This window comes from Nicotiana tomentosiformis, chromosome 12 (assembly GCF_000390325.3).
Source record: "Nicotiana tomentosiformis chromosome 12, ASM39032v3, whole genome shotgun sequence".
NCBI classification, from domain to species: Eukaryota; Viridiplantae; Streptophyta; class Magnoliopsida; order Solanales; family Solanaceae; genus Nicotiana; species Nicotiana tomentosiformis.
The window spans coordinates 62583751-62610805 of NC_090823.1; positions in this window are offsets into that span (position 1 = coordinate 62583751).

The following is a 27055-nucleotide window of genomic DNA, read 5'->3' on the forward strand; positions in this document are numbered from 1 at the left end:
TCGTTTTGAGTATTTTAGCTCATTTTCCCTATTTGATGCTTTATATGTGTGTATTTATGGTGATGTGACTTGCGGGGATAATTGGTTTGGGTTTCGGAGGGTTTTGGATTGAATTGGGACACTTAATCCCTTGGTTGGATGCTTAAGTTGTAAGAGTTGATCGGAGTTTGACTTTTACGTAGATGACTCCATAATTGTATTTTGATGGTTTCAATAGCTCCGTATAGTGATTTTGGACTTAGGTGTATGCCCGGATTTGGATTTGGAGGTTCCTAGGTTGTTTTGGTTTGAATTGTCGAAAGTTGGAAGGTTGAAGGTTTGAAGGTTGATAGGTTTGACTGAGAGTTGACTTTGTTGATATTGGGTTAGATTGTAGTTTCGAAAGTTGGAAAGGGTCCATTGTGTGATTGGGACTTGCATGCAAAATCTGAGGTCATTCCGAGTTATTTAGGCATGTTCAGCGTAAGCTTTTGAATTTAGAAATCTGGATTAGTTCCTTAGGATTGAACTGAGGTGCGATTCATAGTTTTGATGTTGTTTGGTATGATTTGAGGCCTCGAGTAGGTCCGTGTTATATTCTGGGATTGGTTGGGGCAATATCGGTCGGGGTTCAGGGGTCTTGGGTGTGTTTCGGATGGGCTTCGGATAGAGCTCGGGTTTGGTCGATTTTGGAGGGGATTTTCATGATTTGGATTGAGGTAAGTATTTTTGACTTGGATTTAATCATTATTCATGATTCCAACCTTGAATTTAGAGTATGATTGATGAATTTAAGTGAAAAATTGGGAATTTTAGTAAAAACTTTTCTAAAGTATAAATTGATGATTTGAGGGTCGATTTGAGGTCGGATTTGGATGAGACGCATATATTTGGACTCGTATCAGAATAGGTGTTCGGAATTTATGAGTTTTGTCGGGTTTCGAGGTACGGTCCTAGGACTGACTTTTTGGGTTGACTTTGCATAATTGATTCAAGATCTTAGCTTTGTCATTTAGAATTGTTTCCTATGGCTTTATTGATGACATTAAGTTATATTGACTAGATTCGAGTCGTCCGGAGGTTGATTCACGCGGGAAGGGCTTCTTAGAGTACTCTATTTGGCTTGCTTGAGGTAAGTATCTTACCTAAACTTGGTTGAGGCACTAGTTGCTTGAGTTACTTGTGATATCTACGTGCTACGTGTGGCGCACAAGTGTGGGGTTGAGCCCATGTGCGTGCATCGAGGTATTTACTCGTGCTCGGGGTAGTGCTTAGGCTATGATATGCCTTAGATTGATTGCTAAGCTTCATTCTATGATGTTCTCCTATTGTACCCTTTTTGTGAGCTATTGTACCATGTTTGAGGTTACATAGAGGTGAATCTCCTGATTGAACCTGATAAGTACTACTTTTTTAATGTATTGGCCTGATTTGAGATATGATAGCACAGTTTGCACAAGCATACACCTTAGCATGTCACTTATACTAGTCCAGGAGTATGAAATTTGATAATTATTGATCATATACATGTATTCTTGTATATTTGCTTCTTGTGTGTTATGGATTGGACTGATAACACGTGACCACGTCGTGCAGATTATGATATTGAGCCTGTGACCACACCGAGCAGATTATAATATTGATTCAATGACCATGCTAGGCGGATTGTGATATTGAGCATGTCACCACACCGGGTGGATTGTGATATTGAGCCTGTGACCATGCTGTGTGGATTATAATATTGAGCCTGTGACCACGCCGGGAGGATTACACGTGACTATGCCATGCAGCGTGTGGATATGGATTAATCCCCCTAGGGTCACCCTCTCATGTGCCTTCTTGATGGTGTACACTTGGTTTGAGGAAAGTTGATCAGTGGTTTGGTTCGGTTATTGAGATTCTAAGGAAAGGTTGGCTAGTGTTTGATTAGGTTATTGCCTTTTATTTTTTCTTGCAATTTTCCTTCGTTGTTTACCTGATTTGTCTGCATATCTTCTTTAGATGTTGGATTGTTGACTGAGCAGAGTACGTTAAGTTATTGTGTTCACCAAGATGGCTTCTATCTGTGATTTATGGCTTGATCATATTATTGTTCTGTACTTGTTGAAATTATGAACTGTACAGGTAATTAGCGAGTATCATTTATAATTCTTGCTACTATTACCTCGCCGAGGTTAGTTATGATACTTGCTAAGTACATGGGATCGATTTTACTCACACTATACTCTAATCTAGGTGTTGGACCGAGCCACCAGTAGCCGAGACTTGTTGCTGAGTTATCTTGGAGGGACGAGGTAGAGCTTTATCTCGACCGTAGTCTTGACATCTCTTTTCATTTTGTACTATTGTCTTTCCTTCAGACAGTATCGTTATTTGGCATTTCAGACTTGTATTTCTATTTTAAAGCTCATGACTCTGTATTTACCAGTTCTAGGGGATTTATTATGCATCGATGATATTATGTTATGTTGATGGCTTTAGACTTGTAACATTTCTTTCATTTCTATTATTATAATTCGTTATTGTTATATTCGGCTTGCCTAGCAACGGTGTTTGACGCCATCACGACTGGTTGGTGGTTTTGGGTCGTGACACTGATACAGTAAAAAATATAACAAAAAATTGCTTAAAATAGCTATTTATATTGCCTCGAAATTTGTTCCAAAATGCCATTTCGGTTGGATTGCTGCCACACAAGTATGATTGCGGTCCACACTTCCTGCGGTTGATGGCTCGATTTGATGATCTTTAGTGATGCGGTTGCACTAAAGGTATCATCGTCGCACTTGTCTGTTATGGTCCACAGTCGGATGATTGCAGCTATAAATCTGAGATTTCGAAACTTTGCGCAATGTCATGCCTCTAATCCTTTTTGCAGGCGGATGGATTTGCAGACCAAAGTGCGACCGCACTTTTCTATTGTGATCAGGAATCATGGGTTCTACAGTTCGCTGATTCTCTTAAGCTTCTGAAGCTAGGGTTGCGGCGGCAATGTCAGGATGTGGTCCACATAAATCCATTGTGGACCGCACTGGGATCTTTTTCCCTAGGTTTTTTCTTTCAAGTCTTTTTATCCCTTTTTGCTGCTCCATTCCCCAAAAACCTGTAATTCATTACTTTTTGTCGGAACTTTGGCATTAAATAGCAATTTTTAGATGCAAAACTACAGTAAAAAGGTAGCGTCAAGTGGTATAAATCCTCACTTATTAGAGGCCTCATAGGTGCGGCCAAAACCTTTGCATATGCATCCATCCCCGGGCCTGAATCCCTTCGCATTTGTACCTTTTCACTGCAGGTACGACCATTGTACCTACGCCTCAACCATTGCATGTGTGGTGCATCAGACTCCAGCATACCGGCAACCACAATGTGACTCAAAATGGACCAAAACTGCCCCCAAAACTCACTGAAGATCCCTTGGGCTGCCGTCTAATCATACCAACGCCCGTATACCTAATTCAAACTCATACAAAGATCCAAAATATCACAAATAATATCAAAACCAAGAACTGAAGATCAAAATTCATTCCTCAACTTCCTAACTCCACCAAATGCGTTCGCAACATACTTAGACACCCTAGATCATAACCAAAATTTATACACAAGTTAATATTAATAATTAGGACGCATCCAAGGTCTCAAAATTAGAATCAAAGCTTATTAACCTAAAAGTTAATTATAGGTCAAACTCATGAATTCCCCAATTTTTTAAATTGCCAATTTTCGGCAAATAGAGCCAAAATTTTCTAGGAACCTCCATATCTAAATCTGAACATATGCCCAAGTTCAAAATTATCATACGAACCTATTATAACCATTAAATCACCAATCCAAGGTCGTCTACTCACAAGCCAAATCTTGGTCAACTCTAATAATTTATGCTTCCAAAAATAAAACTAAGTATTCCAACTCACTCTCATACCTTTAGAAAACCAAATCAACCATTCCCTCAAGTCACAAAATATTAAAAGGAATTAGAAGCATCAAATAAGGGAATAGGGATCTGATACTTAAAACGGCTAACTGGATCATTGCAGATAGGATCGTGGGGGGCTCAAGTGATCTTTGGAGTGGTTTCAAATTATTTTGAACTAAGATTATATTGGTAGTTTTCAGATGCCAGTGGTGTGAATCGCGATCATAAGGCATGTGCCGCAATCACGTAGAAGGTTTTTGGCAGAGGGAGCTTTGTTCTTCACGGTTACGTGGGAGGGTCCATGATCATGTAGTGTTAGCTGGTGGAGAATCACGGTTGTGTAGGTGTGTCTACTATCACGTAAGAGGTATGGCCGGGGGAGGTGAGTTGTTCATCGCGATCGCATGGAGTAGGGTCGCGATCTCGTAGGGTCGACTGGGTGTCCTTCGTGATCGCATCGGTTATATCGTGATCGCGATGCGTAAATCGCTAAAAGGGGTATTTAATGTCCAGATTTCAAAATTTAGCTTATTTTCACTATTTTTGAGACCTAGACTTCATGAGGAGATGATTTTTGACGAGATTTTCACCCCAAGATTGAGGGTAATTTTTACTTGATTTGGTTATATATCTTGATTTCCTATGTATTTCTACACCTAAAATATGAAATTTAAGAGTGAAGTTTGAAATTTTGTCTTCAACTTAAGAGACTGTATTTTGAGATTTAAAACATCGATTTGGACTTGGATTTGAAAACTAATTATATATTTGAACTCATGGGGTTATGGATTAACAGAATTTTACCATGGGCTCGGTTTTTGACCATGTAGGTTCGAGTTGACGTTTATTGACTTTTTAAGATTTGATTAAAGATTGAAGCTCTATTATTTGAAATTAGGTTTTATGACTTTACTTGACCCCATTAAGTATTTTTTGGTTAGATTTAGGTCGTTTGGAGGAGAATTTAAATGAAAAGGTCGTATTATAGGGTTGAAGCGATTTCGGGAGAGGTAAGTCTTTTGTCTAACCTTGTTAAAAGGGAATTTTCTACAAATTAGACTTATGTACTACTCCATATGCTACTTGACTTGGGGGTGACATATATGAGTGGTAAAGAACGTATATATGTACACTAAGGTTTTATCATGTTTTGGGGTAGTTGATGCTTCTTATACCTTATTTAGTTGTTTGTTCTTCTTGACTTATGCTCTATTGATTATATGACTACGTGAGCCTGTTTATTCATGCTAGAAGTCATATTTTGGCTTATGACATCTTATTTGGACATGATGGACTATTCTTGGGATTTGTTGATATGCTTGACTTAGTCGTAGTCATACTTTATATCATGAGCGCACATATGTATCTTTATTTATTATGTCCTTGTGTATCTTAGTGATTACTTCTTGAACATATACATACATCCTTAGAGATGGAGACGTTGATACAGAATAATATGATTATGATACATTCAGATATTTGAGCGGATTGATATTGTTATGGCACAATGGTTCATACCTTGTTGTTATTATGATATTGATATGTTATGGCATGATAAATTTTCATGCGGCGCTTGGATATGAAGCCGCCCCACCAGAGTTAGGTAATTACCCGTGTTACATTTGATCCTATGAGCGTAGGTGATACGCGTATCGAGTTGACATGTGGGACATGCTGGATCATAATGGAGCACATGGGATGTGCTAGATATTGGTTATGATTAAGCCTTGAGCATGCATGATCATCTTAGGCTCATGTAGAAGCATCCATATAGGTGCTACTTAGTGCATATCATCTTTATAAGAAAATTTATCAATTGTATTATAGTTTGGATATCTTGTTTGAGAAGCATACTTTTCTTATCTTTGATTTTGCACCTCATTCTTGTACCCATTATTTTTGGTTATTCTCTATGATTTCATGCTATAATTGTAACGACCCGGCCGGTCGTTTCGAGAGTTGTAGCCCCATTCCCCTTTTTTTGCTCATTTTTGTGCTTCACTATTGTTTTATGACTTACCGGGTTAGTTGGTTCAGGTCCGGAGTGAATTCAGAGTGAATTGAGACACTTAGTCTCTTAATTGAAACCTTAAGCTGGAAAAGTCGACCAGATGTCGACTTATATATAAACGCCCTCGTATTGGAATTTTGATGATTATGTTAGCTCCGTTGGGTGATTCTAGACTTAGGAGCGTATCTGGATTGTGATTTGGGGGTCGGGAGTAGAATTAGGCTTGAAATGGCAGAAGTCAAATTTTTGGAAAGTTTAACTGGGGGGTTGACTTTTTAATATCGGGGTCAGATTCCGATTCTGGAAGTTGCAGTAGGTTCGTGGGGTCATTTGTGACTTGTGTGCAAAATTTGAGGTCAATCGGACGTGATTTGATATGTTTCGGCGTCGTTTGTAGAATTTAGAAATTTCAAAGTTCATTAGGCTTGAATCCTTGTGTATTTCGTGTTTTGATATTGTTTGAGGTGATTTGAGGGTTCGACTAAGTTCGTATGATATTTTGGGACTTGATGGTATGTTTTGTTGAGGTCCCGGGGGGCCTCGGGTAAGTTTCGGGTGGTTAACGGATCATTTTTGGACCTTGGTTGATGGCTGATGTCTGCTGTTGTGCTTTTCTGGTTTCCTCTTACGCGTTCACGAGAGTAGCCTCGCGTTCGAGAAGGGTGTTTGTGAGATGGGAATTTTTGTTCTTCGCGTTCGTGAAGAAGAGGACGCGAACGCGAAGGTGTGGTCTGTGAGTGCATCGCGAACGCGGGAGTGGTGTCGTGTTCGCGAAGAGGAGTGAGGCAGGTGGGGACCCCCAGCCTTTTGCTCTACGCGTTCGCTAGGCATGGACCGCATTCGTGAAGGCCAGAGTTGGTAAAGCATCGCGTTCACGAAGAGTTGGTCGCGTTCGTGAAGAGTTAAACTGAGAGGACGGTCGCGTTCGCGAAGAAGGAAATCTGAGCAACCATATTTAATTTCAAAAATGAGGGTTTGAACCCATTCTTCATATTTTGAGCTAGAGACCACGGATTTAGGCGATTCTTGAAGGGATTTTTGTAGAGTTGATTGGGGTAAGTGGTTCTTACTTGGTTTTGGCTAAATTCCATGATTATGTCTTTAATTCCATCATCTAATTTGTGATTTGGCGTGGAAAATTGGGAAAAGAAGAGGAAGTGTTCTTGAGTTTGATTTTTGAGGTTTTGAATGGGATTTTGTTAACGGATTTGAGTAAATTTGGTATGGTTAGACTCGTGAGTGAATGAGCTTACGGGTTTTGTCACTTTTGTCGGATTTCGAGACGTGGGCTCGGGACCGGCTTTTGACCAATTTCGGATTTTTGCTTATAATTTCGTAATTTTCTTGTGGAATTGATTCCTTTAGTCTGTATTGATTGTATTGTACTGCTTGTGGCTAGATTCGAGATATTTGGAGGCCGATTCGCGAGACAAAGGCATATTGGAGTAGAGTTTTGCCCGGGTTGAGGTAAGTAACAGTTTTAAATCTGGTCCTGAGGGTATGAAACCCCGAATTTGGTGTTATATGATTGTTTTGGAGGTGACGCACATGCTAGGTGACGGGCATGTGGGCGTGCACCGTGGAAATTGTGACTTGGTCCATTCCATGAAACTGAGAAGTTGAATAAAGTTGTTGTTAACTATATGCTCTTCATGTGTTATAGAAATTTGACTGTGAATCATGTTAGAGACCATAATTAGGCTGTGTGTTGGTACTGTTAGGACCCACATAAGCCGTGTTACATGTTGGATTACCTGCTAAATGCTATTTATACTCAGTCTCAGTGTTATTCGCATATCATAGCTCAGTCTATATTATTCTTATTGATACATCATATTATTGTTGTTTGGGCTGATTTTCCTGATTTCTGAAAGCCTGAGAGACTGGAGAGATTGCTGACTGAGTGAGGCCGAGGGCCTGATTGTGAGTATATTTATGGGATCGGGCTGCACGCCACAGCATATTTTCATTGATGTATGCCTTGATTTTGCTTGATATAGCGCTAGGGCTGAAGGAGCCCCTCCGGAGTCTGTATACACCCCAGTGAGCGCAGGTACCTACTAAGTGCGAGTGCCGAGTGCTGAGTGACTGTAAGGAATGAGTGGCTGTGAGGAATGAGCGATTGTGAGGTTGGAGTGAATGGGAGGACTGAGTTATTGTTGCCCCTGAAAGGTTGTATATGATTTCATTATTGTTGCACATAGTTAGCATATATCATTGATTTTGGAAAACTTCTGAAGGATACTTTTATCTGGTTTTTACTTGAATTTGGAACGAATAAACTGATTTGGCTTAATTTGCCGGATTTGAAAGCATGTCTACTTTTCTTATTGAGTCTACAGAAAATGAATTATAACTGTGTAGCTCGTCACTATCTTTCAGTTCCTTATTTACTATTGTTACTTACTGAGTTGGTTGTACACACGCTACACCCTGCACTTTGTGTGCAGATCCAGGAGTTTTTGGACGTGGAGAGTGTTGATATTTCGCGTAGCTAACCGTTGGAGATACCGAGGAAGTTGCCTGGCGTTCGCAGTCCTTGTTTCTCCTTCCTTATCCTTTCTTTCATTGTATTTGGATCCAAACTGTTACAGTCGTTTCATTTTTAGACTGATTATGTATAGATGCTCATGGCTTAGTGACACCCCGATATTGGGAGCTATTTCCGCACTTGTATTTTGGGTTTTACCCCCTTGTTTATGAAAGCATATTGAGAATGTCGGCTTGCCTAGTTCCACGATAGGCGCCATCACGACTGATTAGGTATTTGGGTCGTGACAAGTTAGTATCAGAGCCTAGGTTACATAGGTCTCACGAGACATGAGCAGGTTTAGTAGAGTCTTGCGGATTAGTACGGAGACGTCTGTATCTATCTTCGAGAGGCTGCCGAATCCTTAGGAAATTCCACATTCTTGAATTCTTGTCATGCAAATCTTTTGATTCTGGTAATTAAAATTTTGTTGTCCTATTCTCTCACAGATGGTGAAGACACGTACTGCGGGATGGGATGGACATCCACCAGTACCACCAGTCGGGGCCGCGAGAGGCCGAGGTCGCGGTAAGGGCACAGGTGCAGCTCGCACATCAGCTAGGGCAGCACCTGTAGATACACCAGTTGCCCTAGTTCAGGGGCAGGTTCTAGTTGTGGATGAGCCTAAGGACCAGCTCAGGACCACCCGTGCCCATTGTGATTCTAGGACTTCATGAGGCCTTAGCTCAGATTCTGATCGCGTGCACCAGTCTTGCTCAAGCGATCTCTGTTCCAGCAGCATCAGCCATTTCTCAGGCCGGGGGAGGTGCTCAGACTCCCGTCGCCCACACACCAGAGCAGGTGGTACAGGGACTCCAAACACCGGGGGTACCACCAACCTAGCCTGTTGCAGCCGTTCAAGACTATGTGGTTCATGTCATGCCTAATGATGAGCAGTGTAGATTGGAGACGTTTGGGAGACTCCAGCCTCTATCTTTCAGTGGTACAGAGGGAGGGGATGCACAGGGCTTCTTTGATAAGTGCCAGAGGATACTCCGTACAGCAGGTATTCTAGAGACTAGTGGGGTCTCGTTCATTACCTTTCAGTTTTCTGGGGCTGCCTTCAGTTGGTGGGAGGCTTACGAGAGGCGTAGGCCGGTCGGCACCGCACCCCTTACCTGGTAGCAGTTCTCCATTCTCTTCCTGGAGAAGTTCGTGCCTCAGTCCCACAGAGAGGAGCTTTGCAGGTAGTTTGAGCAGTTTCGTTAGGGTAATATGTCCGTGACGCAGTATGAGATGAGATTTTCTGAGTTGGCCCGTCATGCTGTCTGGTTGGTTTCCACAGACAGGGAGAGGATCAGGAGGTTCATAGATGGCCTCACTTTTCAGCTGCGATTGCTTATGACTAGAGAGAGAGTGTCTGGTGCTACTTTTGATGAGGTTATCGACATTGCTCATCAGATTAAGATGGTTCGCAGCCAGGAGCAGGGTTAGAGGGAGACCAAGAAGCCTTGTGGATAGGGTGGATTCAGCGGTGTTCCTTATGGGGGTCAGTTCTACCACGACAGGGGTCGTCCTTACGAGCATGCTCAGAAGGCTCGCCCAGTTCACCATGGTGCATCATCTGGCCATGGTTCACATAGTTATCAGCAGGGTCACTCATCTCTTAGTGCCTTTCCAGCTCAGAATTTGTCCCGTGCTCCATCGGGTCAAGGCTCGTCTATGCCAGGTCCTTCTACCAGTTATCCTGGTGCTCTGGGCTCCCTTCAGTCCGCATCACCCGCACCAGGGAGTTATTTTGAGTGCGGGGAGTTTGGGCATGTGTGGAGGCAGTGTCCTCGTCGTCAAGGAGGTCCAGTGCAATAGAGGAGTGAGGCTGCATCTTCTGCACCAGTTGCTATACCACCCGCTCAGCCAGCTCGGGGTGGGGCCCAGTCAGCTAGATGTCGCCTTAGAGGGGGAGGCCGATCAGGTGGCGGTCAGGCCTGATTCTATGCTCTTCCTGCCAGACCAGATGATATTGCTTCTGATGTAGTGATCACAGGTATTGTCTCAGTCTTCCATAGGGATGCCTCTGTATTATTTGACCCTGGTTCTATTTATTCATATGTGTAATTGTATTTTGCTCATTATCTGGATATGCCCCGTGAGTCTCTAGTTTCATCGATTCATGTATCTACGCTAGTGGGCGATACTATTATTGTGGACCGGGTATACCGGTCGTGTGTAGTGACTATTGGGGGATTGGAGACCAGAGTTGACCTCTTGTTACTTAGTATGGTTGATTTCGATGTGATCTTTAGTATGGACTGGTTATCTCCATGTCATGTTATTCTATATTGTCATGCTAAGACCGTGACATTGGTGATGCCGGGGTTGCCGAGGGTTAAGTGGGGCGACTCTATAGACTATGTTCCTAGTATAGTGATTTCATACTTGAAGGCTCAGCGGATGGTTGAGAAGGGTAGTCTATCTTATCTGGCCTTTGTGAGGGATGTTAGTGCAGAGACCCTTGCTATTGATTCTGTTCCAGTGGTGTTAGATTTTCCGGATGTGTTTCCTGCAGACCTGCCGGGCATGCTGCCTGATAGGGATATTGACTTCGGTATTGATTTGGTGCCGGGCACTCAGCCCATTTCTATTCCACAGTATCCTATGGCACCGGTGGAGTTGAAGGAATTAAAGGAGCAGGTTCAGGAACTCCTTGATAAGGGGTTTATTGGGCCTAGCGTGTCACCTTGGGGTGCACCAGTTCTATTTGTGAAGAAAAATGATGGTACTATAAGGATGTGCATTGATTATAGGCAGTTGAACAAAGTCACAATCAAGAACAAGTATCCTTTGCCGCGTATTACTGATCTATTTGACCAGCTTCAGGGAGCGAGGGTGCTCTCCAAGATTTATTTGAGGTCAGGATATCACCAGTTGAAGATTCGGGACTCGAATATTCTTAAGACAACTTTCAGGACCCGCTATGGTCATTATGTGTTCCTTGTGATGTCTTTTGGACTGAACAACGCCCCAGCAACGTTCATGCATCTGTTGAACAGTGTGTTTCATCCTTATCTTGACTCGTTCGTTATTGTATTTATTGATGATATCCTGGTGTACTCTCGTAGCCAGGAAGAGCATGCCCAGCATTTGTGAATCATGTTACAGCGGTTGAGGGAAGAGAAACTTTATGCAAAGTTCTCCAAGTGTGAGTTTTGGCTAAGTTCACGTTCTTGGGGCACGTGGTGTCCAGTGAGGGTATTCAGGTAGATTCGAAGAAGACAGAGGCAGTTCGGAGTTGGCCCAAACCGTCCTCAGCCTTGGAGATTTGGAGTTTTCTTAGTTTAGCTGGTTATTACCGTCATTTTGTAGAGGGTTTCTCATCTATCGCATCGCCCTTGACCAAATTGACCCAAAAGGGTACTCCTTTCAGGTGGTCGGATGAGTGCGAGGAGAGCTTTCAGAAGCTCAAGACTGCTTTGACCACAGCTCCAGTTCTAGTTCTACCATCAGCTTCTGGTTCTTACACAGTGTATTGTGATGCTTCTCGGATCAGTATTGGGTGTGTTCTGACGCAGGAGGGCAGAGTGATTGCTTATGCTTTGCGCCAGTTGAATCCCCATGAAAAGAACTATCCTGTCCAGGACCTTGAGTTAGCAGCTATTGTTCATGCCTTGCAGATCTGGCGGCACTATTTGTACGGTGTCCAATATGAGATTTACATTGATCACCGGAGTTTGCAGCATCTGTTCAAATAGAAGGATCTTAACTTGCGTCAGCGGAGGTGGTTGGAGCTTCTTAAGGACTATGATATCACCCTTTTGTACCATCCCGGGAAGGCTAATGTGGTGGCCGATGCCTTGAGTCGCCGGGCGGGGAGTTTGGGGAGCTTAGCATATCTTCCAGCAGCAGAAAGGCCAGTGGCATTGGATGTTTAGGCCTTAGATAGACAATTTGTTAGGTTGGATATTTCTGAGCCGAGTCGAGTATTGGCTTGTGTGGTCTCCCAGTCTTCTCTTTATGATCGTATCAGGGAGCGTGAGTATGATGACCCCCATCTACTTGTCCTTAAGGACACGGTCTAGCACGGTGATGCTAAGAAGGTCACTATTAGAGATGATGATGCACTGAGGATGCAGGGCAGGCTATGTGTGCCCAATGTAGATGGTTTGCGTGAGTTGATTTTCCAGGAGGCTCACAGTTCGCGGTATTCTATTCATCTGAGTGCCGCAAAGATGTATCAGGACTTGAGACAACATTACTGGTGGAGGAGAATGAAGAAAGACATAGCGGAGTATGTGGCTCGGTGTCTAAATTGCCAGTAGGTGAAGTATGAGCATCAGCGACCAGGTGGGTTGCTTAAGAAATTAGAGATTCCGGAGTGGAAATGGGAGGGGATCACTATGGATTTCGTTATTGGGCTTCCACGGACTCAACGGAAGTTTGATGCAGTTTGGGTGATTATGGATAGGCTGACCAAGTCAGCTCATTTCATTCCTGTGATGACTACCTATTCTTCTGAGCAGTTGGCTCGAATTTATATCCGCGAGATTGTCATGCTTCATGGCATACCGGTATCTATCATCTCTGACCGGGGTACGCAGTTTACATCACGGTTCTGGAGGGCTGTATAGCATGAGTTGGGTACTCGAATGGAGCTGAGCACAGCATTTCACCCTCAGACGGACGGACAGTCCGAGTGCACTATTTAGATATTAGAGGATATGCTCCATGCATGTGTGATAGATTTTGGAGGTTCTTGGGATCAGTTCTTGCCACTAGCGGAGTTTGTCTACAACAACAGTTATCAGTTGAGCATCTAGATGGCACCGTATGAGGCTCTGTATGGTAGGCGGTGTAGGTCTCCAGTGGGTTAGTTCGAGTCGGGCGAGGCTAGATTATTGGGTACAGACTTGGTTCAGGATGCTCTGGAGAAGGTTAAGTGATTCAGTATAGACTATGCACAGCCCAGTACAGACATAAGAGTTATGCGGATCGGAAGGTTCACGATGTTGCATTCATGATTGGAGAGCGGGTCCTGCTCCGGGTGTTACCCATGAATGGTGTTATGAGGTTCAGAAAAAAGGGCAAGCTGAGCCTGAGGTTTATCGGCCCATTTGAGGTGTTGCGACGTGTTGGGGAGGTTGCTTATGAGCTTGCCTTGCCTCCCAGTCTAGCAGGAGTTCATCCAGTATTCCATGCTTCTATACTCCGAAAGTATCAGAGCGATCCGTCTCACGTGTTGGATTTCAGCTCAGTCCAGTTAGACAAGGATTTATCTTATGTTGAGGAGCCGGTGGAGATCTTGGATAGGCAGGTTCGAAAGCTGAAGTCGAAGAATATTGCTTCTGTGAAGGTTCAGTGGAGGGGTCTGCCGGTCGATGAAACAACTTGGGAGACCGAGCAAGATATGTGCAGTTGTTATCCTCATCTTTTCACCACTTCAGGCATATCTCTATACTCGTTCGAGGACGAACGTTTGTTTAAGAGGGGGAGGATGTAACGACCCGGCCGGTCATTTCAAGAGTTGTAGCTTTGTTCCCCTTTTCTGCTCATTTTTGTGCTTCACTATTGTTTTATGACTTATCAGGTTAGTTGGTTTGGGTCCGGAGTGAATTCAGAGTGAATTGAGATACATAGTCTCTTAATTAAAACCTTAAGCTGAAAAAGTCGATCGGATGTCGACTTATATGTAAACGACCTCGAATTGGAATTTTGACGGTTCTATTAGCTCCGTTGGGTGATTCTTTACTTAGGAGCATGTTCGGATTGTGATTTGGAGGTCGGGAGTAGAATTAGGCTTGAAATGGCAAAAGTTGAATTTTTGGAAAATTTGACCGAGGGGTTGACTTTTTGATATCGGGATCGGATTCCAATTCCGGAAGTTGCAGTAAGTTCGTGGGGTCATTTGTGACTTGTATGAAAAATTTGAGGTCAATCGAGCATGATTTGATAGGTTTCGGCGTCGTTTGTAGAATTTGGAAATTTCAAAGTTCATTAGGCTTGAATCCGTGTATAATTCATGTTTTGATGTTGTTTGAGGTGATTTGAAGGTTCAACTAAGTTCGTATGATGTTTTGGGACTTGATGGTATGTTTGGTTGAGGTCCCGGGGGGCCTCGGGTGAGTTTCGGGTGGTTAACGGATTATTTTTTGACCTTGGTTGATGGCTGATGTCTGCTGCTGTGTTTTTCTGGTTTCCTCTTACGTGTACGCGAGAGGACCCTTACGTTCGAGAAGGGTGCTTATGAGCTGGGAATTTTTGTTCTTCACGTTTGCGAAGAAGAGGACATGAACACGAAGGTGTGGTCTGTATGTGCATCACAAACGCGGGAGTGGTGTCGCGTTCGCGAATAGGAGTGAGGCAGCTGGGGACCCCCAGCCTTTAGGTCTATGCGTTCGCGAGGCATGGGCCGCATTTGCAAAGGTCAGAGTTGGTAAAGCATCGCGTTCGCAAAGAGTTGGTCGCATTCGCGAAGAGTTAAATTGAGAGGCAATCAAATTGGTCTGCGCGAACGCGAGAGGACGGTTGCGTTCGCGAAGAAGGAAATCTAGGCAACAGTATTTAATTTCAAAAATGAGGGTTTGAATCCATTCTTCATATTTTGAGCTAGAGACCACGGATTTGGGCGATTCTTGAAGGGATTTTCGTGGAGTTGATTGGGGTAAGTGATTGTTACTTGGTTTTGGCTAAATTTCATGATTATGTCTTTAATTCCATCATCTAATTTGTGATTTGGGGTGGAAAATTGGGAAAAAAAGAGGAAGTGTTCTTGAGTTAGATTTTTGAGGTTTTGAATGGGATTTTGTTATCGGATTTGAGTAAATTTGGTATGGTTAGACTCGTGAGTAAATGAGCTTACGGGTTTTGTGACTTTTGTAGGATTTCAAGACGTGGACCCGGGGCCGGCTTTTGACCAATTTCGGATTTTGGCTTATAATTTCGTAATTTTCTTGTGTAATTGATTCCTTTAGTCCGCATTGATTGTATTGTACTGCTTGTGGCTAGATTCGAGACGTTTGGAGGCCGATTCACGAGGCAAAGGCATATTGGAGTAGAGTTTTGCTCGGGTTGAAGTAAGTAACAGTTTTAAATCTGGTTCTGAGGGTATGAAACTCCGGATTTGGTATTATATGATTGTTTTGGAGGTGACGCACATGCTAGGTGACGGGCATGTAGGCGTACACCGTGGGAATTGTGACTTGGTCCATTCTGTGAAACTGAGAAGTTGAATAAACTTGTTGTTAACTATATGCTCTTCATGTGTTATAGAAATTTGACTGTGAATCATGTTAGAGACCATAATTAGGCTATGTATTGGTACTGTTGGGACCCACAAAGGCTGCGTTATATGTTGGATTACCTGCTAAATGCTATTTGTACTCAGTCTCAGTGTTATTCGCATATCATATCTCAGTCTCTATTATTCTTGTTGATACATCATATTATTATTGTTTGGGTTGATTTTTCTTATTTCTGAGAGCCCGAGAGACTGGAGAGATTGCTGACTAAGTGAGGCCGAGGGCCTGATTGTGAGGATATTTATGGGATCGAGATGCACGCCGCAATATATTTTCACTGATTTATGCATGATTTGGCTTGATATAGCACTAGGACTGAAGGAGCCCCTCCGGAGTCTGTACACACCCCCAGTGAGCGCAGGTACCTACTGAATGCGAGTGCCGAGTGCTGAGTGACTGTGAGGAATGAGTGATTGTGAGGTTGGAGTGAATGGGAGGACTGAGTAACTGTTGCCCCTGAGAGGTTGTATATAATTTCATTGTTGTTGCACATAGTTGCCATATATCATTGATTTTGGAAAATTTCTGAAGGATACTTTTATCTGGTTTTTACTTGAATTTGGCACGAATAAACTGATTTGACTTAATTTGCCGGATTTGAAAGCATGTCTACTTTTCTTGTTGAGACTATTGAAAATGAATTATAAATGTGTAGCTTGTCACTATCTTTCAGTTCCTTATTTACTATTGTTACTTACTGAGTTGGTTGTACCCACGCTACAACCTGTACTTCGTGTGTAGATCCAGGAGTTTTTTGAAGCAGATTGATATTTTGCATAGCTGACCGTTGGAGATACCGAGGTAGCTGCCTGGTGTTCGTAGTCCTTGTTTCTCCTTCCTTATCCTTTCTTTTGTTGTATTTGGATCCAAACTGTTACAGTCGTTTTATTTTTAGACTGATTATGTATAGATGCTCATGGCTTAGTGACACTCCGATATTGGGAGCTATTTTCGCACTTGTGTTTTGGGTTTTACCCCCTTGTTTATGAAAACTTTGCCTATTTCAAATGTCTTAGAATTATTTTTCTGTTAAATATTTGAAGTATTTGGAAATGACGGTTTACCTAGTACCATCGATAGGCGCCATCACGACAGGTTAGGATTTGGGTCGTGACAATAATAATGTTCAGGTAGAGAAAGTGAGTATCATGCTTTTGTCAAAATCTCTACACTACTTCTTCGAAGTTAGACTTAATACTTACTAAGTACACGTTGTTTTTATACTCACACTATACTTCTGTATATTTTTATATAGATCTTGGTACTGGATCTAGTGGCGTTCAAGAGGGCTCTTAATGATTGTTTAGATACTTCGTGGTGAGCTATTGTTCTTGCTACACGGCTTATGGAGTCCCCCTTTTTATCCATTTTACTGTTGTTTGATTCAAAGAATATTATTACATTTTGAGACTCGATTCTATTCTATTGAATTGCTCATGACTTGTACTATTAGATTTTGGGAGTTATTTATAATATTTTTGATGGGTTATTGTTGTGAGACTTATTATGCTCTATGTATGTTATGACGGGTTATTATGTCTTGCTATGTTTGGTTTGGGTTGATTATGGTTGTTGGCTTACCTAGTCAATTGAGGTTAAGTGTCAGTTCGGAAAGGTTCTCGAGATTCTCAATCGCTCTTTTTAGTGGGGAGGAATAGTGCGGGAAGGGAGCGAGACCAAGCCGAGCCACTAGTAGAGTAAGCCCTTCCCACGTGTCAAGTTGAATATGAATAAATGAATGCAGCGAGCGAGATCTTTTAAATTCAATCAGAACAGCACTGGGTGGGTAAGATATAGGATTCTTGTCTGAGTCGCGTGGATCACAAAATGGATCTATGATTTCAAGTCCACTTGTTGATTTCGAGAAAACCGAATCAATTGGCTTTTTTCCCAGCGATGCCTCCAACTCGAGATTTTTCTTCATAGAACTGGCCATCCTTCCTTTTTAGTGTACATGAAACGGAAATCCTAATAGAGACTACCTACACGGTGATCAAAACTCTTCCTTTTCTGCTTTACTGCTACTATATCTAGGGACGGGACTGATCCCGAAAGAGAGGTCTTTCTTTATGGTTATGAAATGTCATCACGATCAATGATGAATATTTGAATCGTGACACACATAAAGGTTGATTATCACTTTGTCAGAACGTATCTCCCATGGTGATAAAGTTGTGCGATATATACCTACTTAGCTTCAGCACGCAGATATATTTACAAAATCATTGCTGTGCAGCTCATTTCTTGTTTCTTAAAAGCAATCTGCCTGTGCATTTGTCCCTACATATTGAAGGGGTGTAATAAAAGATACTCTTACTAAATCTACTTGTATAAGGAAACCGGATGCATATTTATTATTTCTTCCGTTTTAATTTAGGTGAGGTAGTTTGACTCGGCACGGAATTTAAGAAAAGAAAGATGACTTTTGAAACTTGTGGTCTTAAAAGCTTAAGGGGTAAAAGCTTTATGAGGCCATGACATTTGTGTGGTTATAAAAGATTCTCATTAAGGGTAAAATGAAGATTTTAAAGTTAAATTATTTTTAGCCATTTATTTTGGAACAGAATAAAAAGAAAAGTAATTCATCTAATTTGGAACGGAGTGAGTATTATATATCTTACTATACTAAAAGCATGAACACCCGGTTGAAAAGTTAAAAGACGAAAATATCCTTTTAATATTGATGGACGCTTATACCTTTATATTTTAACACTAAACTTTCTCTTGCAAACCGATAGTATAGTATGATAAATTATCTCTTGCAAACTATTTTTTCCGTTACCAACCATATATGAACAATTGGGAATTAGAGGAGCTACAGTTAAGAATACAATATGAGCCAAATTCATCTTTAATGCATATTGTATTTCAATGGTCATTCTTTATTGATGTACTTAATGGTGGACAAGAATTATGTAAAAAAACGGATGCATTAAAATCAGATCAATATTAATAAATTAGTGAATCCCACTTCTGAATCTTGAATTACTGCTACGGAGTATAAGTCTTAATTATAACTATATTTCTCTTCATATTCTCCCATTTTGTAACGTAATTAAAAAAAAACTTATACTCGATTCTTATTCTTCCATTTTGTAATGTAATTCAAAAAAGAATAAATTTCTACTCTATTCTTGAACTAATTCTTTACCTATGATAAATAACTATGGAAGGGAGAGTCAATGATGTTGGAAGCTCCCCAGTCCTAATTACTGAAACGACCAAAGAAGAATGTCTTAGAATATTGCTCTTCGGTTCTGTCCGTCTCCTAATAAGTCTCATATTTCTGATTTCTTAGTTATGTGTTGTGATTTCTTGGTTCATAACTCATTTTGTCATTTGTAGTGTAAGTTTAATTTCAAACTTCAAAGTAAGACAAGCTATATATGAAGATAAGTGGATAGAAGAAAGGCGGTGAGGACAGAGGTGAATGATTGTACTTGTGACGAGAGAAGAAATGATAAGACAAGCGAGTATTGGCATTAAACATTTAGAAGCTATTGAGTCAAGTATTGCTGGAAAATTAAGAAGAAGAGACTATACTCGGGACTTGTCAGCAAGGAAAACATAATTCAGATAAGGTACTAAGATCCGTTTAAAACATTCCTAACGTTTATAGCTAGAAAATATTATGTTGCTGCTACAAATATTATTTTTCTATTTTATTATTTAAAGACAAAAAAAATAAAAACATTTTCGCTAATACATCTGTTTTATTTCTTTATTCCACTTAATTATGAATATAAATTTCATGAGTATGGCTTAGTTTCTATATATATCAAAGTTATTTTAATTTCAACCATGCATCGTGCTCCAATTTGTAAATTCCATTGATGGTTAATAAATTTTCTTTTTTTGTATCAACACTGTAATTTTGCTATATCAAAGGATTCGTTTACATGCTTACTTTGATGAATCAGGTTATGATATGAAATATATATCAGACCAAATAAATCTTTTAATGCAGGCAACAAGCAATTGATACCAGCTCTCTTTTCATTCAGGCATGAATTTAGGTATAGTCTTGCAAACCCTTGGCTATCCTTTATTAGGTTCTTCAAACGTAGGGTAGTAACAATTAAAGAAATAATTGCAATAGCTAGAAAAACGTGATGAACCATATGATAGTCACTTATAAAATAATAAGAACATCATAGAATAAGCAAACATATATTAAGCTTACAAGCAAGCACAAAATAGAGTTTGATATTATTTGCAGACGAACACGGTCAAAAAAGTTCTTAGGTCTTAAGAGGCCTACTCCAGATACAGTAAATGTCAAGAAACTCTTTAAAAATTAAGACTGTCCCTGCAATAGTGATGTAATAAAAAAATGTACACCTTTCACAATGAAGAAATCATAATGATAAGAAAATTATGATTCATTAGTTTGAATTTATATTTTTCCCTTCAAATTTCATGTAATTCATTGTAAACATATTTTAATATCATTTGTGCCATTTTAAAATTACTTAGCATGAGATACATGTATATCGCACGTGTCCAAAAACTAGTATATATATACATTTACGAAGACTCAGAGGCTCCCAGTTGGTTGAGCCTTCCGGTTAATTTTAACTATCACATCATCATCTGAAGGAATAACAGGATATAACTGGAGCAAAAATTACCCCAACTAATCGTTCCCGAATAATTGAGTTCACATGGCTAATTCATTACGAAATTCAAGCAACTGTGGACGATGTAACTAATACGGGGTAATTTTTTTCTTTTTCTATCTTTTCCCTACCTTAACCAATTAAAGTGGAAGGAGATAGCTGTATATGGTCGAAATTGGGCATGTCCGATTTCATAGGCACGAGGAGCTATATCGAGAGTAAACTCGTAATAGACCAGGCTCGAGCTCAATGGCAGAGTATGGAGCATGAACATCGAAGTGCTCGCTGATAATCGAGACCGAGCATAATAACGGAATGGCGAGATATTAGCAACCGACCGAAAATCTCGGCTGAAATCCCGCAACAGATCGAATCAAGCGGTTATTGACACCAATCTTATTTAGGATTCCTCTACTATATAAAGAGGGACCCCATTCATTTGTAAGGAGGATTGACTGAGAAGAAAATACACAAACGCTGCTCTTTATTTCACTTACTATCCATTACTGTTCATCATTGTTTATTTTCTGTTCTTTACTGTTCTTGTTACCCAACCTCGAGACCATCTCGAATCGAGGTCGAAAGCACTACTAGAATACTGGTTTGATTTATTTTACTATTAAGATTATCTATTCAATTCCTTGCTTATCAATTGGTATCGGATTAAATTACGTATCCTTAAAACCACTAAATAAGTTTAATTGTTACTCGAATTTTAGGGTAAACAGTTTGGCGCCCACCGTGGGGCTAAGGATAATAGTGATTGTTCAGTACTAATTCTGGTAAAATACACTATTTTACGCTTGTTCTTGTTGAGTGTCTTTGCTTTCAAGTTAAAACATGTCAAACTCACAAAACGCATCCACACACGGTGACAATGGCCTCGGATTCCACGATGAAAACGAAAATGTGATCGCTCCAGGAGTCGAGGTGCCACAGGCTAATCTCGGGGCAGCACCGTTGCCAACCCAGTCGATGTCAGTTCGCACATTGCTCTAAATGCAGACCTAGGCGCAGATCTCGATGGGAGTGTACGCAGAGAAGGTCGATCTAGTGGCCAAGGAACACAGGGCATAGGAGATGAAGGAGTCAGTCTCCAAGTGATATTCGAGATGCTTCAGGCTCAGTAAACCGCTATTGCTGAGTTACAAAATCAACATAGAGCTACGAATATGGTCGATCCAGAAATTACTCTCCGTACCGAGCCAGTACCGGAAAGGTCGAATGGTAACGAATCGGGGACTAATCCTGCTGTAATGAAAATGCTTGAGGAGCTCACCAAAAGAATTGAATCAAGGGAGAAGAGAATCGAAGTCAACGATAAAAAAGTGGAGACATACAACTCTCGAGTTGATCAAATACCAGCGGCACCGCCAATCTTGAGAGGGATGGATTCGAAGAAGTTTGTACAAAAACCGTTTCCTCCAAGTGCAGCTCCGAAGCCTATTCTAAAGAAGTTTCGTATGCCAGACATACCCAAATACAATAGGACTACCGATCCCAATGAGCATGTTACTTCATATACATGTGCCATCAAGGGTAACGATTTAGAGGATGATGAAATAGAATCCGTGCTTTTGAAAAAATTCGGAGAGACCCTTTCGAAAGGAGCAATGATTTGGTATCACAACCTGCCACCAAATTCTATCGATTCATTTTCCATGTTAGCAGATTCTTTCGTAAAGGCACACACCAGGGCCATAAAGGTCGCAACAAGGAAATCGAACCTTTTCAAGGGAAGACAAAGGGATAATAAAATGCTGAGGGAGTTCGTGTCCCGATTTCAAATGGAATGCATGGAGTTGCTACCGGTCACAGATGATTGGGCCGTTCAAGCTTTCACCCAAGGGTTGAACGGACGGAGTTCGATAGCATCACGGCAGTTGAAACAAAATTTGATCGAGTATCCAGCTATAATTTGGGCAGATGTGCACAATCGATATCAGTCGAAGATCAGGGTTGAGGAAGACCAATAGGAGCCCCTTCCGGTTCAGTATATCCAAACAAGTCGACAGTTAAAAACTAGAGGGACGTCGACAGGGAGCCAAGGTCGAACAGGGACCGATATCAACCATATACCGCAGATCGAAGGAATAATGGTTCAAGACACAATTCCGCCCGGAATGATCGAAGAAGTGATCGAGGACAGAATTCTTTGGGACTTATGAGCAAAAGTGGTTTTGACAAGTATGCCGATCCCACAGAGGCACCTCGGTTATCGGAATATAACTTTAGTATCGATGCATCAGGAATTATATCGGCAATCAGAAGGATCAGAGATACTAGGTGGCCCAAACCCATACAAACCGATCCTTCCCAAAGAAACCCAAATTTGATGTGCAAGTATCATGGCACGCATGGTCATAAGACCGAAGATTGCAGGCAATTAAGGGAGGAGGTAGCCTGCCTATTCAATGAGGGCCACCTTCGAGAGTTCCTCAACGATCGAGCCAAGAATCATTTCAGAGAAAGGGATGCCAACATGAAAAATAAATAGGAAGAACCCAACATGTCATTCATATGATCGTCGGTGGGGTCGACATTCCACAGAGACCCATATTCAAACGCACTAAAGTATCAATCACTAAGGAAAAACGAACCCGAGATTATGTGTCCGAAGGCACTTTATCATTCACCAACGAAGAAGCAGAAGGCATTTCTCAGCCCCACAACGATGCTCTGGTAATTTCTATCTTTTTAAATAAAGTTCAAGTTAAGCGTATTTTAGTGGATCCAGGTAGCTCGAAAAATATCATCCGATCGAGGGTCGTGGAGCAGCTCGGCCTACAAAATCAAATCGTACCTGCAGCTCGAGTCTTAAATGGCTTCAATATAGCCAGTGAAACAACTAAAGGGGAGATTATTCTACTAGTGAACGTGGCTGGAACCATTCAAGATACCAAGTTCCACGTAATCGAGGGCGATATGAGGTACAATGCCCTGCTTGGAAGGCTTTGGATCCACAATATGAGAGCAGTCCCTTCGACTCTCTACCAAATGATGAAATTCCCGATGTCAGACGGTGCAAAACTAGTATGCGGGGAGCAGCATGCTGCAAAGAAAATATTTGCGGTCGATGAGGTAACACCGATATCGACACTATCAAACTCGGAAAGGTCAAGCATCAAAGATAAATAGGAAGTCAAATAGCAATCACAGCCACCAGCCTCGACCGAATCGGGGAAGCAGGAGATAGAAGAAGAAGAAGAGGAGGATTTTCTGACCCCTCGAACTTTTGTTGTTCCTGAAGATACTGACGCCACCAAATCAACGGTCGAAGAGCTGGAACATGTTATATTGATCGAGTACTTGCTCGAGCAAAATGTATACCTGGGAATGGGATTAACCCCCGAACTTAGGAAAAAACTTATTCAATTTTCTGTTAATAACATAGATTGTTTTGCTAGGTCCCATTTAGACATGACAGGGATTCCACCGGAGGTAACGACACATCGGCTAAGCCTGGACTCTAGATTCAAACCGGTGAAGCAAAAGAGAAGACCCCAGTCCAAAGTAAAGCACGTATTCATAAAGGACGAGGTAACGAAACTTCTCAAAATAGGATCCATTCGGGAGGTGAAATATCCCGAATGGTTAGCCAATGTAGTTGTAGTCCCTAAAAAGGGGGATAAACTTAGAGTGTGTGTAGATTATAAGGATTTAAACAAGGCGTGCCCCAAAGATTCTTTTCCACTGCTTAACATCGATCGCATGATCGATGCCATGGCCGGCCACGGGATCCTTACTTTTCTCGATGCCTATTCCGGGTACAATCAAATCCAAATGAACCCGGAAGACCAAGAAAAGACTTCATTTATCACCAAGTATGGAACGTATTCTTATAATGTAATGCCCTTTGGGCTAAAAAATGCAGGAGCTACCTACCAACGCCTAGTGAATAAAATGTTCGATGAACAAATAGGTAAATCAATGGAGGTTTATATTGATGACATGCTTGTTAAGTCCCTGCGTGCAGAGGACCATTTGGCTCATTTAGAGGAACATTCGAGATTGTAAGGAAATACAACATGAAGCTTAACCCCAAGAAATGTGCTTTCGGGGTTGGTTCGGGCAAGTTCCTTGGCTTCATGGTATCGAATCGGGGGATTGAGATCAACCCTGATAAAATCAAGGTCATTGAAGACATCGCCGCCGTGGATGGTGTAAAAGCCGTACAAAGGCTAATTAGACGGATATCTACCTTAGGCCGATTCATTTCGAGGTCATCAGACCGAAGCCACAGATTTTTCTCTTTACTCAAAAAGAAGAATGATTTCGCCTGGACCCCGAAATGCCAACATGCATTGGAAGAGTTGAAGCGATACCTATCGAGCCCGCCACTGCTTCACACTCCAAAGGCATATGAGAAATTTTACTTGTATTTGGCGGTATTGAAAATCACGGTAAGTGGTGTCCTAGTTCGAGAAGAGCAAGGTGCATAATTTCCCGTTTATTATGTAAGTCGAACCTTAGGAGAAGCAGAAACCAGATATCCACACTTAGAAAAATTGGCACTTGCACTGATAAACGCCTCTAGAAAGTTAAGGCCATACTTTCAATGTCACCCCGTATGCGTATTAACCACTTACCCACTTCATAATATTTTGCACAAGCCCGAACTGTCGGGCCGATTGGCCAAATATACCGTCTAACTCAGTAGGTATGACATCGAATATCAACCCCGGACAACCATCAAGTCTCAAATTTTAGCGGACTTCGTGGCCGATTTCACGCCAACCCTCGTACCCGAAGTTGAAAAGGAACTCTTGTTAAAACCGGGTACGTCATCGGGGGTATGGACCCTTTTCACAGACGGTGCTTCAAATGTGAAGGGGTCCGGGCTAGGCATCGTTTTGAAGCCGCCCACGGGTAGCACTATTAGGAAATCTATCAAAACTTCTAGGTTGATTAACAATGAGGCCGAGTACGAGGCCATGATTGCAGGTCTCGAGCTAGCTAAAAGCTTGGGGGCAGAAGTCATTGAAGCCAAGTGTGACTCTTTACTGGTGGTGAACCAAGTAAACAAAACCTTCGAAGTTCGAGAGGATAGAATGCAAAGGTATTTGTACAAGCTGCAGGTTACTTTGCACCGTTTCAAGGAATGGACTTTACAGCATGTACCTCGAGAACAAAATAGTGAGGCCGATGCACTTGCAAACTTAGGGTCATCGGTCGAGGAAGATGAGATCAGCTCGGGGACTGTCATTCAACTCTCGAGATCTGTGATCGAGGAAGGTCATGCCGAGATAAACTCTAGAAGCTTAACCTGGGATTGGAGGAATAAATATATTGAATACTTGAAGAATGGAAAGCTCCCATCGGACCCTAAAGAGTCAAGGACCCTACGAACCAAAGCTGCTCGATTTACATTAGCTGAAGATGGAACATTATATAGAAGAACATTCGATGGACCATTGGCAGTGTGCTTAGGACCAAGAGGCACCGATTATGTTTTACGAGAGGTCTATGAAGGCACTTGTGGGAACACTCCGACGCCAAATCACTGATTCACAAAATCATTAGAGCAGAATACTACTAGGATAGCTTGGAAAAAGATACTAAGGAGTTTGTTCGAAAATGTGATAAATGTCAAAGGTTTGCACCGATGATCCATCAGCCCGGAGAACAACTTCATTCAGTCCTATCCTCATAGACATTCATGAAATGGGGGATGGATATCGTCAGCCCTCTTCTATCGGCCCCAGGTAAAGCTAAGTTTATTTTATTTATGACTGACTATTTCTCTAAATGGGTTGAAGCACAAGCGTTCGAGAAAGTAAGAGAAAAAGAGGTTATAGACTTCATCTGGGATCACATTATGTGTCGAATTGGGATACCCGCAGAAATAGTATGCGACAATGGTAAACAATTTATCGGCAGTAAAGTGACAAAATTTCTCGAAGACCATAAAATAAAAAGGATATTGTCAACACTGTATCACCCTAGTGGGAACGGGCATGTCGAATCGACGAACAAGACTATCATCCAAAACCTGAAAAAAAAAAGGTTGAACGAAGCTAAAGGGAAATGGAGAGAAATTCTGTCCGAAGTCCTTTGGGCATATCGAACAACATCGAAGTCCAGTACAGGGGCAACTCTGTTTTCCTTAGTGTATGGCTCCAAAGCCTTAATTCCAGTCGAAGTCGGAGAACCCAGCGCAAGGTTTCGACATTATCGGAGGAATCGAACCACGGGGTTATGAATACTAGCCTCGAATTATTAGATGAAAAAAGAGAAGCGGCACTCGTTCGAATGGCTGCACAAAAGCAACGAATCGAAATGTACTACAATAGAAGAACTAACCTTCGCCACTTCCTGGTCGGGGACTTAGTCTTAAGAAAGGTAACCATTAACACTAGAGATCCTACTGAAGGGAAGCTCGGCCCGAATTGGGAAGGACCCTATCAATTCCTCGATATAGTCGGAAAAGGGTCTTATAAACTCGGAACGATGGTCGGCGAACCACTGCCAAACAACTGGAATATATCACTTCTCAAATGATATTATTATTAAGGTATGATTTTCTCCCTTCTTTCGTTTATATATATTCGACGCTAAATCATTGCAGGAGTTCGACCAAAGACATCGAGACCTCAGGTTTTAAAGTACGCATTGCACTCTTTTTTCCTTAGATCGGTTTTAATCCCAACTGGGTTTTTCCGGCGAGGTTTTTAACGAGGCAACAATTATGTGCTACCTGAGGACAATTCAATAGTATCCAAGGCTTCTTTGCAATCAACCTCGAATACTGGAGGGCATAACCCTGGG